At 35.1% G+C, this 16,328-nt stretch overlaps 1 protein-coding gene across 8 annotated transcripts in view; it reads right to left on the bottom strand.

The window, feature by feature from the left end:
* Window positions 1–16,328, bottom strand: part of SPOPL (speckle type BTB/POZ protein like) — a 64,878-nt gene that overhangs the window by 32,991 nt on the left and 15,559 nt on the right. The window contains exons 2-3 of one of the 8 annotated variants that reach the window (XM_059166746.1): window positions 10,607–10,740; window positions 1,987–2,045 (exon numbers count right to left, since the gene is read on the bottom strand). The exons of 4 other annotated variants lie outside the window; for them this stretch is intronic. The gene's annotated coding sequence lies outside the window, so the exon portion shown is untranslated. Of the gene's footprint in view, window positions 1–1,986; window positions 2,046–3,417; window positions 3,434–10,606; window positions 10,741–16,328 lie in introns of those variants that run through there. 3 more of the 8 variants (XM_059166748.1, XM_059166747.1, XM_059166745.1) reach the window with 3 other exon arrangements.

Below are 16,328 nucleotides of genomic sequence, written 5' to 3'. Positions count from 1 at the left end.
TTCCAAAAGAACTGTGGTTATGTGCTTTCTCTAGGTCTGTAACTCCTTAAAGGATCAGCTCAAGAGCCTGCCTTTGTTTCACATGCCTTGGAGCTTCCACAGGGTAGAAGCAGTATTCTGGGTGGCAGCCTTTGTCAAAGCATTTAAAGCCCAATGTATTACCTAGCTGCAGCTGCCTGGAACACAGGGTAAGAGTTAATAAGCAATACCCAGACAGGGAAGTCTGGGAAGAAAAATATTTAAAAAGATATGTAGGGGGCAAAGGGCTTTGAAAAGTTCCCACATGGGGCACCTGGGTGGCCCAGCCTGTTAAGCATCCTGACTCTTGGTTTTGCCTCAGATTGTGATCTGATGGTTGTGAGAATGAAATCCACATTTGACTCCATGCTTAGTGTGGAATCTGTTTGAGATTTCTCTCCATATCCCTCTGTCCCTTCTGCTCATGCTCGCTCTCTCTCTCTCTTTCTAAAATCAGTCCGAAGAAAGAAACAAGCAAACAAACAAAGAAAAGATCCTGAGTAAACAGAGGGAACTAGAAGACCACGTGCATATCTGGGAACAAACACATGCTTGCCAAATATGAGAGAACACCATAAGCTATTAACTCTGGCTCACCTTTGAGTACCATATAGAAAGTGAAGATGAAAGTAGAGTTCTAAATAGCCTGCCTAAGTAATGTCCTAACAGAGAGTGTTGGCTATGAGGTTCGAAGTGGTTTCCATGTATTTATGGAAGTAAAAAATAAGTTGAAATTGAAAAGATGGAAAAACATACTTCATATAAATAAGCAAAACAGACATCAAAATTGTTACAATGCATAGAAGAACTTACATATTGATAAAAGGATTAATATAAAACAACTGTAACATATATGCATCAAACAACAGGCTCCAAAAACAAATAAGCAAAAACCAATAGAATGAGAGAAATACACAATTCTGCAAAAATAGTTGAACATATCAATAACTGACTTCCAATAATGCATAGAACCATCAGGAAGAACATAAACACAAAAATAAGAGAACGTGAACAGCATTATAAAACAACTGAACCGAGAACCTGGGTGGCTCAGTGGGTTAAGCCTCTGCTTTCAGCTCAGGTCATGATCTCAGGGTCCTGGACTCGAGGCCTACATCGGGCTCTCTGCTCAGCAAGGAGCCTGCTTCCCCCTCTCTCTCTGCCTGCCTCTCTGCCTACTTGTGATCTCTCTGTCAAATAAATAAAATCTTTAAAAAACAAACAAACAAACAAACAAAAAGCAAACAACTGAACCGTATGTGCTATGGTGTGTGCTGTGAAGTGTATAAGCCTGACAATTCACAGCCCTGTACCCCTAGAGCTAATAATGCATTATATGTTAATTAAAAAAAAAAAGTGAAATCAAAAACAAAAGCAAACAAACAAAAAAACAACTAAACCTAACAGACATCTACCTATCAACAGCAGAATATATCTTCTTTTTGAGTACACATGAACAGACTCCATTTATACCATATGCTAGGATATAAAATAAGTGTCTAATAAATTTTAAAAGACTAAAATTGTACAAAGTATCTTTTCTAATTGCAATGGAATGAAACTGTACATCAGTAAGAGGAAAACTAAAAAATTCACAAATATTTGGCAATTAAAGAACATATTCTTTTTTTTTTTTAATTTTTTATTTTTTATAAACATATATTTTAATCCCCAGGGGTACAGGTCTGTGAATCACCAGGTTTACACACTTCACAGCACTCACCAAAGCACATACCCTTCCCAATGCCTATAATCCCACCCCCTTCTCCCAACCGCCCTCCCCACAGCAACCCTCAGTTTGTTTTGTGAAGATTAAGAGTCACTTATGGTTTGTCTCCCCCCCAGTTCCATCTTGTTTCATTGATTCTTCTTCTTCTTCAACAACAAACAGGCAAAAAAGAAACAGCACGTGAAACATTAGAAAAGAGTATTTTCTTTCAGACAAAAGAAAATGAGAATACAACATACCAAGATTTATAGGATACAATGAAGGATGCATTCAGATGGAAATGTATACCTTTAAACACCTATAATAAAAAAAGAAAATTCTGAAATCAATAATCCAATTTTACACCTTGAAAATACAGAAATAGAAGAAAACACTAAGCTGAGGAAATATCAAAAATTAGAGGGAAGAAAAATGAAATAGAGAATAGAAAAACAACAAAAGGAGTAAAACAAAAGTTGGTTCTTTGAAAAAAATCTACAAAACTGACAAACCTTTAGCTAGACCTGACCAAGACAAAAAAGAGGACTGAAACGACTAAAATCAGAAACAAAAGGATTACATCATTACCAACCTGACAGAGATGAAATGCATAAGAGAATAATATTAATCACTTGTACACCAAGAGATTAGATAACCTAGAGGAAATAGACACATTCCTTAAAAAAACAAAATACAAATGAAGACTGACTCAAAAACAGAAAACTGGGACAGACCTATAATCAGTAAAGACACTGAATTATTAATCAAAAACAAAAAACAAACAAGCAGACCCCCAAACAAAAACAAAAAACTTCGAAGCATGACAGCTTGATAACTCCACAGATCTGCTCTCCACTGAAAATTACAAAACTACAACCATTTATTGTAGTTCCTGGAAATGGTCCTGGGGACAGAGGGCAAATGAGGAAAGATTTACTCAAGAAAATCTACAAGGGATTTTAAGACAAGTGAGAGTCTATGATGTTAGTACCAGGACTCCCCTGGTCCCTTCGCCCTAGCTCAGAAAGTGTCAACTCCACATTAGACTGGTACAGCCGAGAACAGGGCTCCCTCTTTCCCCTGTGGGCTCAGGAGTCTATCTTATTGGGAAGGTCAGGATATCAACATTTCTCATCCTGCCTCCAGGTACCTATTGCTGAAGGTAAAGTACTAGGTAAGTGCCACCAAGTATATGGGGGGAGGGAAGGCTCTCTTTTTCCATACAACCTACAGTGATGGGATGTAGGCTTTAACTTTCCCATAAAGCTGCTGGGGCACTGACTGCTATTATTCCAGCTTCTAAGGTGAGAATTCCACACTGGGAGACCCAACCCAAGTAGACATGTGTATACTATTCCCTTCATTACACAAACAGCTCAGATCCTACAGCAGAGATATAACTGGAAGAGAAATGCATCATTGTCCCCACTGTATACTTGAGACCTGATCTGGAGATACTGCCTGTGAGATGAAGGGAGCCATAAAACATACAGATTCAAATGTCTTCTCTGAGAAATACTTCATTTGCAAGCAAATGGACAAACGTGCAATGAAAAACAGTGGAGGCCCTGGTGGAAAGGCAACTGAGAGGAGTCTGGAGAAATCACTGGACATAAAGACTAAACCATAGGTTGGTTGGTTGGCTGGTTTGCCAGACTGAACAAAAAAGAGAGATAATAGAAGTAACCTACCTGGAGTCAGAACAAGCTTCAAACACTGATTTAAGAAACTATCCCTCCAAAGGAACTCAAATTTGATTAATCTGTAGAGCAATTAAAGCCAGAGGCACTGTTGAAAACAAGATTGTAATTAGCACTATATTAGGAGACCTTAAAAGTTACATGCAGTCACGATGATATAGTCTAAAAGAGCCCTGCTCAAACTACTGTCATCCCAGAGTAACTGTAGGAACACTCAAGGTTGTGCCCCTTTAGGAGAAACATCTGAAGGAAGGAGGTGGTGGTGGTGGTGGTGTGTGTGTGTGTAAGGGAAAGTGGGGATAGAAGAAGAGGAATGTAGACTCTGTTAAATTAACCCAGCCAGTCATCAAATAAACAAACAAGTGAGATACAGTAACAGGCACTAGAAAGGAAAAACCAGCTCCAAGAATTTATACATTGTATAAAAAGTCTAGTTTTCAACCAATATTTTGAGACATGCTAAGAAATAAGAAAGTATGGCTCACATAACAGGATAAAAAAGGAGATGAAACTATGGTTCCAAGAAGATGTTGAATTTAACAGACAAAATCTTCAAAGTAGCTACTATAAATATGCCCAAAGAACAAAAGGAAACTGATAGTAAAGAACATCAATAAAGAGTCTCAAGTTATATACACAGAAAAAGGAAATTCTGGAGTTGAAAAATACTATAACTAAAATTAAAATTTCACATAAAGGGCTATGTTCATATAAAGCAGATACATACTTGGAGAAAAATTATTACACTTACTGAGAAATCAATAGAGATTATACAATCTAGAGATAAAAGAATGAAGAAAGAAAGAGGAATAGAGACAGAGAAATCTAGGACATTATTAAGCACATTGACATAAAAAGGAAATATGAGACAAAAAGGAGAAAAAATATTTGAAGAAATGACTAAAAACTTCTCAAATTTACTGAAAACAATGATATACGCACATTTAGGAAGCATTTTTATTAATTTTTCAACTAAAAACTGTAAATCATTCTTCAACTGTGAAATACTAACATATTTATGCTTAAAGTTTTCTGAACTGCATCATGAAGTTACAACTGAAAATAGTCTGAAATTGCCCAAGCAATTTTATATACATGATGACTATGATTACAAAATAAAGGAGATCAGTTAATATGTAACTTAATATATCATGTTCAAATAGTTTTGCTAAGACTTATCACAGAAATAAGAATAACTAGACTAATAAATGTTTATAAAAATGATAATAATACATGTATCATATATTTCTTAAATCTCTTGAATTAAGCATACAATGACTTCATGACAGAACAATAAGTATTTACTATATGCTTAGATATGTATCATGCACTCTAATGTACCTTTAACTGCAAAGAAGTAACATATAGTCTCTACTCTGGAGAAGACCTTAATATTGTAGGAGAAACAGATACACGGTAGCATACTTCTGCTATGATAATGTGACAGAGGAATGTACACAGTAATAATGAACACTTTCAGGACAAGAAGGATATCCTGAAGATAGTCCCTGAGCTGGATTCTGGAAGAAGCAAATAAATGACAGGAAGACCACAAACTACAGCACAGATTTTAATAGCAAGTGTTCTATGCTGAGACCAGCTTGGATCACGGTTTTGTCATGGATTCTTGAATCTTACACTCACCGGTCCTTTCCTTTCTGTATTAAAGGAATTTTAAAATTTCTTTAGATTCCTTCATTTGTAAAATGTGGATGGGTAAGTGCATGCTTACACTTTGCACAAACTGAATACCAGAATACACATATAATAATGAAAACTTCACAAGTGACATTTGAGGGTAAATGGTGGTAAGGATGAATAATAACCAAAACAAGTAATTAATGTATATAAAAAGGCAACTTAAATTCTGCTGTTAAGTAGAAAACTTGACATAAAAAATAAAATCTGTTTATAGGCATCTATCTAGAGCTGCTCAAGCAATCAGGACAGGGGATCCCAAAATTCCAGAATGTAAAAGACATCAGGATAAATGGAATAAAAAGTGTTCTAAGGTTCTAGCATTCTTGGAGAAATGGTAAGTTTAAGTACTGATATTAGCTGTAATAAGTAAATGAAGCATACTATAATCATTAGGGTAACCACTAAAAGAGAAGTGAGATAGCTTAACTATAAATATGATAAACAAGGGGGCCTGGGTGGTGCAGTGGGTTAGGTTTCAGACTTGGTTTCGGCTCAGGTTGTGATCTCAGGGTTGTGAGATCAAGCCCTGAGTCAAGTCCTGCCCACCCTGGTCAGGTTCTGTGCTCAGCATGGAGTCTTTTCTCTCCCTCTCCTTCTGCCCCTCCAACTCGTGTGCACGTATGCTCATTCTCTCTCTCCCCCAAAATAAGTAAATCTTTAAAAAATATGTGATAAACAACAAAAAAGGAAAAAAATACAAAAGTGAAATAGCAAGATGATAGATAATATAAATAACTATATTTATATATATATACTAAATATATAATGTAAATATATTACATTTACATATAAGTATGTTAACTATGCCAGTTATCAGACTGGATTAAATATACTCAAAGACATTACTAAGTTCAATGTCAGATCTTGGAATGGTAAAAAGGCAGTAGTGGGAATACTGGCAAAAACCTGATTCAAGTCTACAGTTAGTTAACCGTATGTTATACAAACGGTAATTTCTTTTTTTTAAAATTTAATGTTGTTTTATTCAATAATAACAAAGCATTTACATTTAATTGCTGTTTAACATGAAACTTAATATGGTGTTAACATGATAGGAAACTATGTGAGGAAAGAATAAATTGCCACTGTTTGTTGTTTGCAGAAGACAAAATATGAGGGTAAGAAAGTTTTTAATTAAAAGGATGGGAAAATGTATACTTTTTTGCAAATCCTATCCAAAACAAAGCAGGTATAGCTACACTAGGATCAGACAGAACAGACTTTAAAGCAAGAAACATTAGGAAAGATAAAAAGAAAAGTAGGGGCACCTGGGTGGCTCAGTGGGTTAAGCCTTTGCCTTCAGCTCAGGTCATGGTCCCGGGGTCCTGGGATTGAGCCCCGCATGGGGCTCCCTGCTTAGTGGGGAGCCTGCTTTCCCCCTCTCTCTGCCTGCCTCTCTGCCTAGTTGTGATCTCTCTCTGTCAAATAAATTAAAAAAAAAAAAAGTGATAAAAAGAGAAAAAAGGACAATCACAAGAACATAATTTTTTCTTTTTTTAAGATTTATTTGAGAGAGAGAGAGAGAGCATGCACGTGCATGGGGGAGAGGTAAAGAGGAAGTGAAAAAGAGAGAATTTCAAGTAGACTCTGCCCTAAGCTCAGAACCTATCCAGGTCAATCTTAACACCCTGAAATCAAAACCTAAACTGGAAACCAAGAGTTGAACACTCAACCCATTGAGCCACACAAGAACATAATTCTAAATATGTCTGCATACAATAGGACTGCTTCTAAAAATTATAGCAGGAGACTAATTTCCTCAACAAGCGAAAGAACAACCTTAATGACATATATACATACATATACAGAGACAGAACACAACACCCAACAGCAAAAGAATAAAGTCATCTCAACTACACAGAATACATTTACCAAAACTAATCATATTCTTGCATGATAAAGAAAGCCTTGCAAACAAATTTCAGGTCATTGAGATCATTCAGAGTATGACCCTTAACTTTGCTCTCTTAAAGCATTTTGTAGTTTTCTGTGTAGAAATTGTGAGCATCCTTAACTAGATTTATTTCTAGAAGTTGGTTTTTAAATTGTGCTATAAATGGCATCTTTTTAAGATTTTTTATTTTCTGGTTATTTGTTGCTAACTTATAGGAATAAAATGAATTTTTGTCTGTTGACCTTGTGTGCAATAGCATGAAAAAAACTGCTTGTTAATTTCATTATTTTGTATACAATCATGTTATCTATGAGTGCTGACTCTTTTCTTTTCTTTTTCAATTCTTATACCTTTTATTTTTCTTGCCTTAAGGCTAGAATTCCAGTACAGTATTGAATGAAAACACTGATAATAGCCCCTTATCTCATCTCAAATTGTAGGGGTGTTGGTGTATATTTTAAGACACTTGTAAAATTAAGGAAGTTTTTTTTTTTTTTTTTTTATTCCTAGTTGTAAAGATTTTTTTCTTCTGAAAGGGCACTTAATTCCATCAACAGCTTTTTCAGGATGTATCAAGGTGATCTATTTTTCTTTGTTAATAGGATCTATTATTACATTAATAGATTCTAATATTATTTGCCCTTGCATTCCTCAAATAAAATCCCATTGGTCATGAAATTGTAATACTTTTTATGCAGGCCTAGGTTTGATTTGCTGTTAGTTTATTTAGGGTTCTTACATATGGTGCTGATGAGAGATTTTCCTTACCTTCCTTTCTTATGATAGTGCTTGACTGGTTTTGGTATAAAAGTTAACATTGGTTTCATCAAACATACTGTGAAGTTTGTTTCTGTCTCCTATTCTGCAGAAGAGCTTATACAGTGAAGCCATCTGTGTAAGTTTTCATTGTGGGGGTGTTTGTAATAATGAATTCAATTTTAATCAAAATAGGACTATTTATGATTTTCCCTTTCATATTGTGTGTCCGTTTTGGTAAGTTATGTTTTTTTAAGTAATTTTAAGCCTGGTTTAAAAAACCCAGAACATTGGGCACCTGGTTGGCTCAGTGGGTTAAGCATCTGCCTTCGGCTCAGGTCATGTTCCCAGGGTCTTGGAATCGAGTTCCACATCAGGTTCCCTCCTCATCAGAGAGCCTAATTCTCTATCTGCCCACCTCGCTCCTCCGCTCATTCTCTTTCTCTTGCAAAAATAAATATAAATACTTAAAAAAACAAAAACAAAAACAGAACAAAGGAGATTCATACCCTCTTCCAAACTCATGTGAAAGATATAGAGCCTTCTATCAATTTTCTAATTTCTAAATACCTAGATAAAATTCTGCACTTAAGATGGAACTTCAAAAACAGAACATAGCTATAGGCAGAGAACTGAGCACATTTATCTGTCTCTTACTTTCCACCATTATCAATGAGATGACAAGTTTTCACAAAAGAATAAAGACATTAGTAGGATTGGAAAATAAGGGTAATAATGGTGGATCAGAAATTCTGAAAAATTCAAGGCCCATAAATGGGAATAAATTAGCAAAGATATCAATCATATGGGAAAATTATGGAAAAATTAAGGGAGAAAAATCACAATCCAAGATAGAAGAAGTATCCACAGTTCTTTCAAAGAGGCCCAAAGAAGAACCAACCTTTCACCAAATACAAAAAGCAGGAAAAGGCCAAGGCAATAATAAGGTTAATTATTTAATCACAATCCAAGATAGAAGAAGTATCCACAGTTCTTTCAAAGAGGCCCAAAGATGAACCAACCTTTCACCAAATACAAAAAGCAGGAAAAGGCCAAGGCAATAATAAGGTTAATTATTTTAGAAACAGTATTTGGGCTAGCTGAGACAGCTGTGACCTCCCCTTTCCCAAGGCTCGCTGCTGTGGCTTTTACCATCATGCCAAAGTCAAAGAACTGCTTCCTAAGGGAAATTGGCCACCTGTTATAAGAGTTATCAGTGCTTAAGAGACAAACAGGACACAGACTGGACAAACTCTGAATATAATAAAAGACATTAGGAATGGGACAAGAAGAGATAATTTCTAACAGAAATTAAATACTCTACTACATGAAATAAAGTCCTCTTTATTTTGAAATGTGTGGGAATGGGGAAGGGGGTAGTCCCCAACCTACTGACACAATCTACAGAGAAGTAGATAATGTTTTAACACTATGTCCCCTTACACTGAATTCATGCACAGCCTTCCCCTTCAGGGAAGAAGGCTGATGGGGAGGAGACCTATGCAACCTTAGGGAAAACCATGCTAGCCAGACACCGTTATTTAATAACCTAGCTCTTCATCCCAAAATATTAATGAAAAACCAAGGATTACAGACATTTGGGAAAAGATCCAAAAATGAAAACATACAACTGATAGAAATGGAGACCATACAGGGGGCAGAACGGCACACTCAAAGAAATTTCTCATAAAGTACACCTGAATAAAACAAAAATAAGCTGCTTTGAAAAAGTAGTCAGAAAAGATTAATTCTTAAAATTCTTTTAAATGGCCATAACTGATGCATGAGTGCAAAATAAAAGTTGAAGACTATTTTTTTTTAAATTTTTTTAATAAACATATATTTTTACCCCCAGGGGTACAGGTCTGTGAATCGCCAGGAAGTTGAAGACTATTTTTGATGAGACAGACTAAAACACAAAGAATATTGGAAATAAGAAAAACTAGAGACCTGAAGGTCAGGTTGAAGAGATATAATATGGCTAATAGATGCTTCCTGAGGGGGATAAAAACAGGAAAAAATAGGGACATATAAAAAGAAAAAAAAAAAAAAAAAACGAAGCTATTACCATGATCTGAAGAAAGACACAACTTCATAGACAGGGCTCACTAAGTACCAAAATGCTTAGTAAAAAATATATCTATACATAGACACATCTTAGTAAAAGTGTTCCATTTCACCATGTTATCCACAAAGAAACAAGTCACATTGAAATCTAAATGCTGTTAAGACACAGAACTAATGCTTTTAAGATTTATAAGGAGAAAAAATGTAAACTTAGAATTCCATACTTAAATGTATTCATAAATGCAAGCCAAATACAGGATATTTTCAAACAGCAAATACTTGGAAAGTGTGCTAGTCTATACTGATAATTCCTCAATGAGGTATTCTGAATCAAAAGAAATCCAGATGTTTTTGTTTATGACACACCTTTATAAGTAAAAATCCTATGAACATATGCTCTCAATATTTATAAATATTTTATAATATATTATATTTATAAATTAGCATATCATTATACTAGTATGTTTGTGTGTTATAAAGTAAAAATTAAAAAATAATCAGACAGGGGGCCTGGGTGGCTCAGTGGGTTAAAGCCTCTGCCTTCAGCTCAGGCCATGATCCCAGGGTCCTGGCATCTAGCCCCACATGGGGCTCTCTGCTCAGCGGGGAGCCTGCTTCATCCTCTCTCTCTCTGCCTGCCTCTCTGCCTACTTGTGATCTCTGTCTGTCAAATAAATAAGTAAAACCTTTAAAAAAATAATCATCAGATGAAACACGTAATTTCAAGTATATTCCAACACCCCCCAAAATTATTCCACGTACCCTCTTTAATGTGGATGGATGCCTCATTTTGAAGACCACAGCTCTAAACCACATGAAAAAGAAATCCAAGGGGAAAAAAACATGGAACTGAAGACACAACTGAACTGAACAGGTCTCAGAAGAAGAGGAGGAAACTGAAAAAAAAAACTAAAGGTGAATCCCCCAGAATTTGATATTTGGAAAATTTTCAATTGTAAAGTTTTAATGTACATACGATTACATTTTGTTCTCTGTAAGACCATTCTACTTTGTTCTACAGTAAGTTATATAATCACATTGTACATATTTCAAGGTTTAAAGTTTTTAGAACTGATCTGTAAGTAAAGCAAAAAAGAATTTTAGTTACAAAACAAAATGTAGATATAAAATTAACAATGAATAATTGGGAGATGGGGGGGTAAGGAGAGGACCAAGACTATCATTCCTGAAGGTACTACTGTCTAGAGCTAATAAGTAAAAAATAACATTATCAATAAAAACCACTAACAGAAATAAAAGCAGGCACCATTTATAGTGAAAAGTTTGAACTGGGAGGGGAAAGAGGGAAGCCCTATCTTATCCTCTTTTTTATTCTCATGTAACATGAATCTCAACACAATTAGGACTTCTATTTTTGAAAAGTATTATTAGCCAGGAGGGGGGAGCGGTATATAACACAGTATGCCCATTTATTTTATTACTATTTTTTAGTATGCTTATTTAGAAAACTGAAATTGTTTACTCACTGCCATAGTGAGCTCACATTAAACACTCCTACTACTCTATCACCTCCATCACCCCTTTCATTTAGTGCATTTTACTACTTGGTCTACTATGATTTCTTTTGAAGGTTTTTGTGTTTTATCTATTTCTATAGTGCAAGCCTTAGTGTTTAAAGAAGAAGGAGGATTAATTACAAGGTCTAAGGATTAATGGAATAGCTAATTATGGCTATAATATATGTACATGAAAACAGAAAACTCATCTTGTAGTTGCCATTGCTTAAAAATCTAAAGTTCACTAAAATGTGCATACCATGCGAGAAAGTCTCTTCTTCCAAATAGAAACAGCTATGACTCAGTATAATAATTTCACTCAGTGGCAGTATTTCTAGACACAGGTGCTACTGAGAAGAATCTTAGAGGTAAGGAACAGGAGGTGATGAAAAACCCTCAAGAAAAAAAATTGGCTAAGGATGGGAAGATCAATTCTTCCTGACTATAAGGGGAAAACCAAAAGAACTGCAGGGAGTAGGAGATGTACACCAGCACCCAGGAGCCATGGCTGCGGCTGATGAAATTACACAGGGCCTTAGTCTTAAAAAAGAAAAAAAAAAATGAATGGGGTTGAGCCAATACCTCTGCTTACTTTATAGTCTACTTACCTAGGCTCTTAATTCTTTCCTATTTTGACTATTGAGAGACCTAAGTAAAACAATGGGTCTTAACACTTTGAACTTCTTATAAGTCAAAAGCAGAATATTTTATATGGTCCACTTTAATAGTCTCAGTCTCTAAGGGATGACAAATGGTACTTTCAGGTTATAGTTCTCTAGGGCAGTGATTCTCAAATTTAAGTGTGCATTAGAATCACCTGGAAGGCTCGTTATACCCAGAGTTAATGATTTAGTATGCCTGAACTGGGCCCTAGAATGTGCATTTCCGACAAAGATCTCAGTTGGTGTTGATGCTGCTGATCTAGGGATCTCACCTTGAGAACCACTGATCTAGTCTGAGGGTTAGACCAGAAAGCTTTTAATACCGTAAACACAAGAATCTCATCATCACTGCCCGACCATCCATGTGTCCTTACAGCTCTGACTGAATCTTCCATTTTATCTAAGCATTATCCGGTGGAGTTGGGCTAGCTTTCAATTTTTTTGTACCAGGGTCTTATTCCAATGTTATGGAATCTCTTTTGAAATCCTCAACATCAGACACTGAAAGTAAGCAGGTAATTTTAATTGAAGACATTCACAGAAACTTTACAAGGATAGGCAAAATACTTATAGACATTTAATGCCAACTCTTTTTCTATTTGGTAACTCCTAAAAGCCATTAATACATGCTTGTGAAGGTTTCTACAGAGATTTAAAGCCTCTGCTTACTGTTGCCTTGTCATTCAACACCAAAGTTCTCCCTTAAAACATAAACCAAGAACAAACTACACAACCCCTGGGTATACATACACTGCAACTCCACCAAAATCACTCCATTTCTGTTTCTTTATTGTAATTTCAAAGAAAAGACTAAAAGTAAGAAGTCATTTAACAGCATTTCTAGAGATAGATATGTCATTTTCCTTAAGAATAGTAAAAATGGATGCGTGGGTGGGGAACCTCTGAGGGCCATGTGTTGAGAGATTTGGATTCTATTCCCAGCCATTTTAGATTTTAGGCCACATGCCCTTTTGCACAGCACTGAGCTTTTAGCTACACAAAGAGTTTGAGGCAAGAATCATTAAGTCTCATACCCTACACTAAGACTAAGACTTACTTGGTATCACATTAACTTCCTCAAACTGCAATGTATGTCTTAAAAAAAAAAAAATCAACTATAGATCATTTCAGAACCTGATTGCTTTTCCTACAGCATAAAATAATAAGGACACTCTGGCTCTTCGGAAGCCACTTTTAAAAAAATCACCATTTGCAATCAACTACAATTATACTTCCTGTTAGTTGCTGCAAGTTCAATTGTTTTCTTATTACTTATGTGATACATCATATACAAGGCACAATAAGAAAAACAGAAGTCTATCTACAAATAAATATTTCACTTTTTAAAAGGAGATTATTTCCAGAAATCTCATAAAGATGGTACTGGGGTTTTCAAAAATCAGCTTCAGTTAACATGATAGTTTTTTAAAGTACGGTTAATAACCTCATAAGGTTAAGATTTTAAATTGTAGTAATATATAAACTGTGGTAAACTAAAAAGGGGTGAGACCAGCAGTCAGGAGACTACTCATTCAATATGGCCAAATTACAAGATATCTTTTTTTTTTTTTTTTTTTTTAATCCTTCCTTCCTTTAGTCATTCTCTTATGTACTAATCCACTGGAGAACGTACACTTAGAGCCTGTGGAAACAAGGAAGGATGAGAGATAGCCCCTGACCTCATCATTTGAACTAGATCTTATAGGTCTCCCAGGGAAAATCTGTAATTTCAAATGTGCTTAAGAGAACAAAGTAAAAACTTAATCATGTCTTTTTTGGTAAAAATTTCAGAAAACTAAAACTAAATGTTGTTACCCAAATGTGTGTCTTTTTTTTTTTTCTTTTCTTTTTAAAAGTAGGGGTGTGGAGCCCAACACAGAGCTTGAACCCATCATGATCCTGAGATCAAGACCTGAGCCGAGATCGAAAGTCAGACGCTTAACCAACTGATCCACCCAGGTGCCCCCGTAATATTTTTGGGCAGCACAAACATGATTAAGGGAACAAGATCATCCAGATACTCTTAATACCAAAGCAGTAACTCTGAGTTCATTACAGTCTCTAAAAGCAAGTTTTACCTAGATATTAGCCTAAATTTTGAAAATTATAGCAATGGCTTAAAGGTCCTAACAAGACACTTAATCAGAAATTACCAATGCATAATTTATTTAAAACGTGTGACAGCATGGCACTATATACAATGTTATAAACTTCTGATACAATTTAAAAAATTTAAAGTTAATTTATTTATTCCAAGCATTAATTTGTTAGTTATAGTACCATACCACTCTTTTACCCAACTCAGAGTAGTAAATTATCTTAATTAACAAATGATAATTTAGTCTTAACCCTTAAGCACCAATACCTTTTAATCTGCCCATCTTAAGTGCCACCTCTTTCGTAAAACTTTTACTAACCAATCTATAACCCCATACGATTTTTTTCAGTAAAATGAATTATTCCCTAGCCACTCAAGTACTTTTATAACCAATGCCCTTGCACAAAATTAATCAAATTTAGGGGTGTGTAGGTGGCTCAGTGGGTTAAGCGTCTGCCCTTGGCTCAGGTCATCTTCCCAGGGTGCTGGAATGGTGCCCCATGTCAAGTTCCCTGGCTCAGTGGGAAGCCTGCTTCTCCCTCTCCCTTTGGTTCTCCCCCTTCTTGTGCTTGCGCTCTCTCTCTCTCAAATAATTAATCAAATTTATTGTAGTTATTAGTACAATTATCTGTAAGATTTTACTTCACACTTTAGAACTGTACTCTTACATGTATTATCTCATGGAACCATCTAAATAAACAACCCTCTGAAATACTTACTTCTATTTTATAGTTAGGGAAACTGAAACACAGATGCAATGTGCTCTAAGGTCATATAGTGAAGAAACAACAAAAAACCCGTATTAGTCAAAAATTATATCCAAGAGTTTTCATTGATAATACAATTTTTCTAATTAATCAAATGTGTTAAGTACTATACTTTCGCATTTATGTAACCATTGCTTCATATACAAGGCAGCAGATAGTAAGCAAAGACATACTGACTAGATCTGAAGTTAGTTACTTGAAAAGTATTATATATTTCCTAGGCAGTGTATAATTTATTGCCTCCTAAAAAGCAAAGTACCAAATATAATTTAGTACTACAGAATGATCCAGGGACTACCGTCAGGGTTAAAAATTTGGTTTCTGATATTAGACTTAAGTTCAAATCCTAAAACTGTGTGAGGGCTCTCAGCCTCAGTTTTCTTGTTTGTATAACAGTAGTAATAATAATAATAATAAATGGTAATATCTCAACAAATGAAATAATAAATGGTAATTACCTCAAATGACTGTGTTGAGTGGGAATGTATATAAAACATCTAGGATAGTGTCTGGTACATAGAAAGCACTCAATAAATTAGTTTAATGTGTATGAATATCAATATGAAACTCAAAGATAGTAGTAGTTTACAAAACAGTAATAATCTCATGAACTATTAAGAAGAGCAGAGTGAAACTTCCCTAAATGTGTATTTTCAGTTTTTATTTTTGTTTTTTCAACCTTTATCACTTGGCTCTCCAATAAATATTACATCAACTATTAACTCTGTTGCTTTCACATCACTATTTCTAACAGTTTCAGTTCTCTTTTAATGCAAGTAATGCGGAGGCATAGAGGGAAAAAGATAAGACTGATGTCCAAATATCTCTTGGGAATTGTGTAATATTCAAAGGAACTTTCTAGAGTAATGAAAATGACCTATATCTTGACTGGGCTGTTGTTACACAGGTGAATACATTTGTTAAAACTTGCTGAAATATAACTGAAAGACCTGTATATAAAACAATGCAAATTTTAAAAAAAATTAGGACTTACAACCTTTGAACAAGTTACTTTCCTTTTCTGACCCTTAGCATTCTCATCTTCAGAAAGGGAGTCATTACTCACGCAGGAAGATTTTAGTACTGAAGGAGAGAAGGTCAGAAAAGTACTTACAGTAGTTTCTGCCATTAGTTGCCAATTCTGGATCCACTAAAATTAACCCTAGACATTTTTCAAATTTACCTAAATCCTAAAACATGTATCTAAAATAAAAGCTGTATTTCCCTTTTCCTACTTTCTCCCCATTTTGTTTCATTAAAGTTTTTGCCCCCAATTGTGTTTTATTTGTTTACAAAGTCATAATGGAATCTTTTGCTTTCATACTTCTCCTGCTCATTTAGCGAGGATCAAAAATTTTTACCTTAAATAAGTGAAGACTCTACTTGTCTTGTGCAAAGTTAATCAATTTGCTACAATTCCTTTCTCCAAGAGTTTAATGT

Source organism: Mustela lutreola, chromosome 3 (assembly GCF_030435805.1).
Source record: "Mustela lutreola isolate mMusLut2 chromosome 3, mMusLut2.pri, whole genome shotgun sequence".
NCBI classification, from domain to species: Eukaryota; Metazoa; Chordata; class Mammalia; order Carnivora; family Mustelidae; genus Mustela; species Mustela lutreola.
The sequence above is the reverse complement of the archived record's forward strand: the minus strand, read 5'-3'. Positions and strand labels throughout refer to the sequence as shown.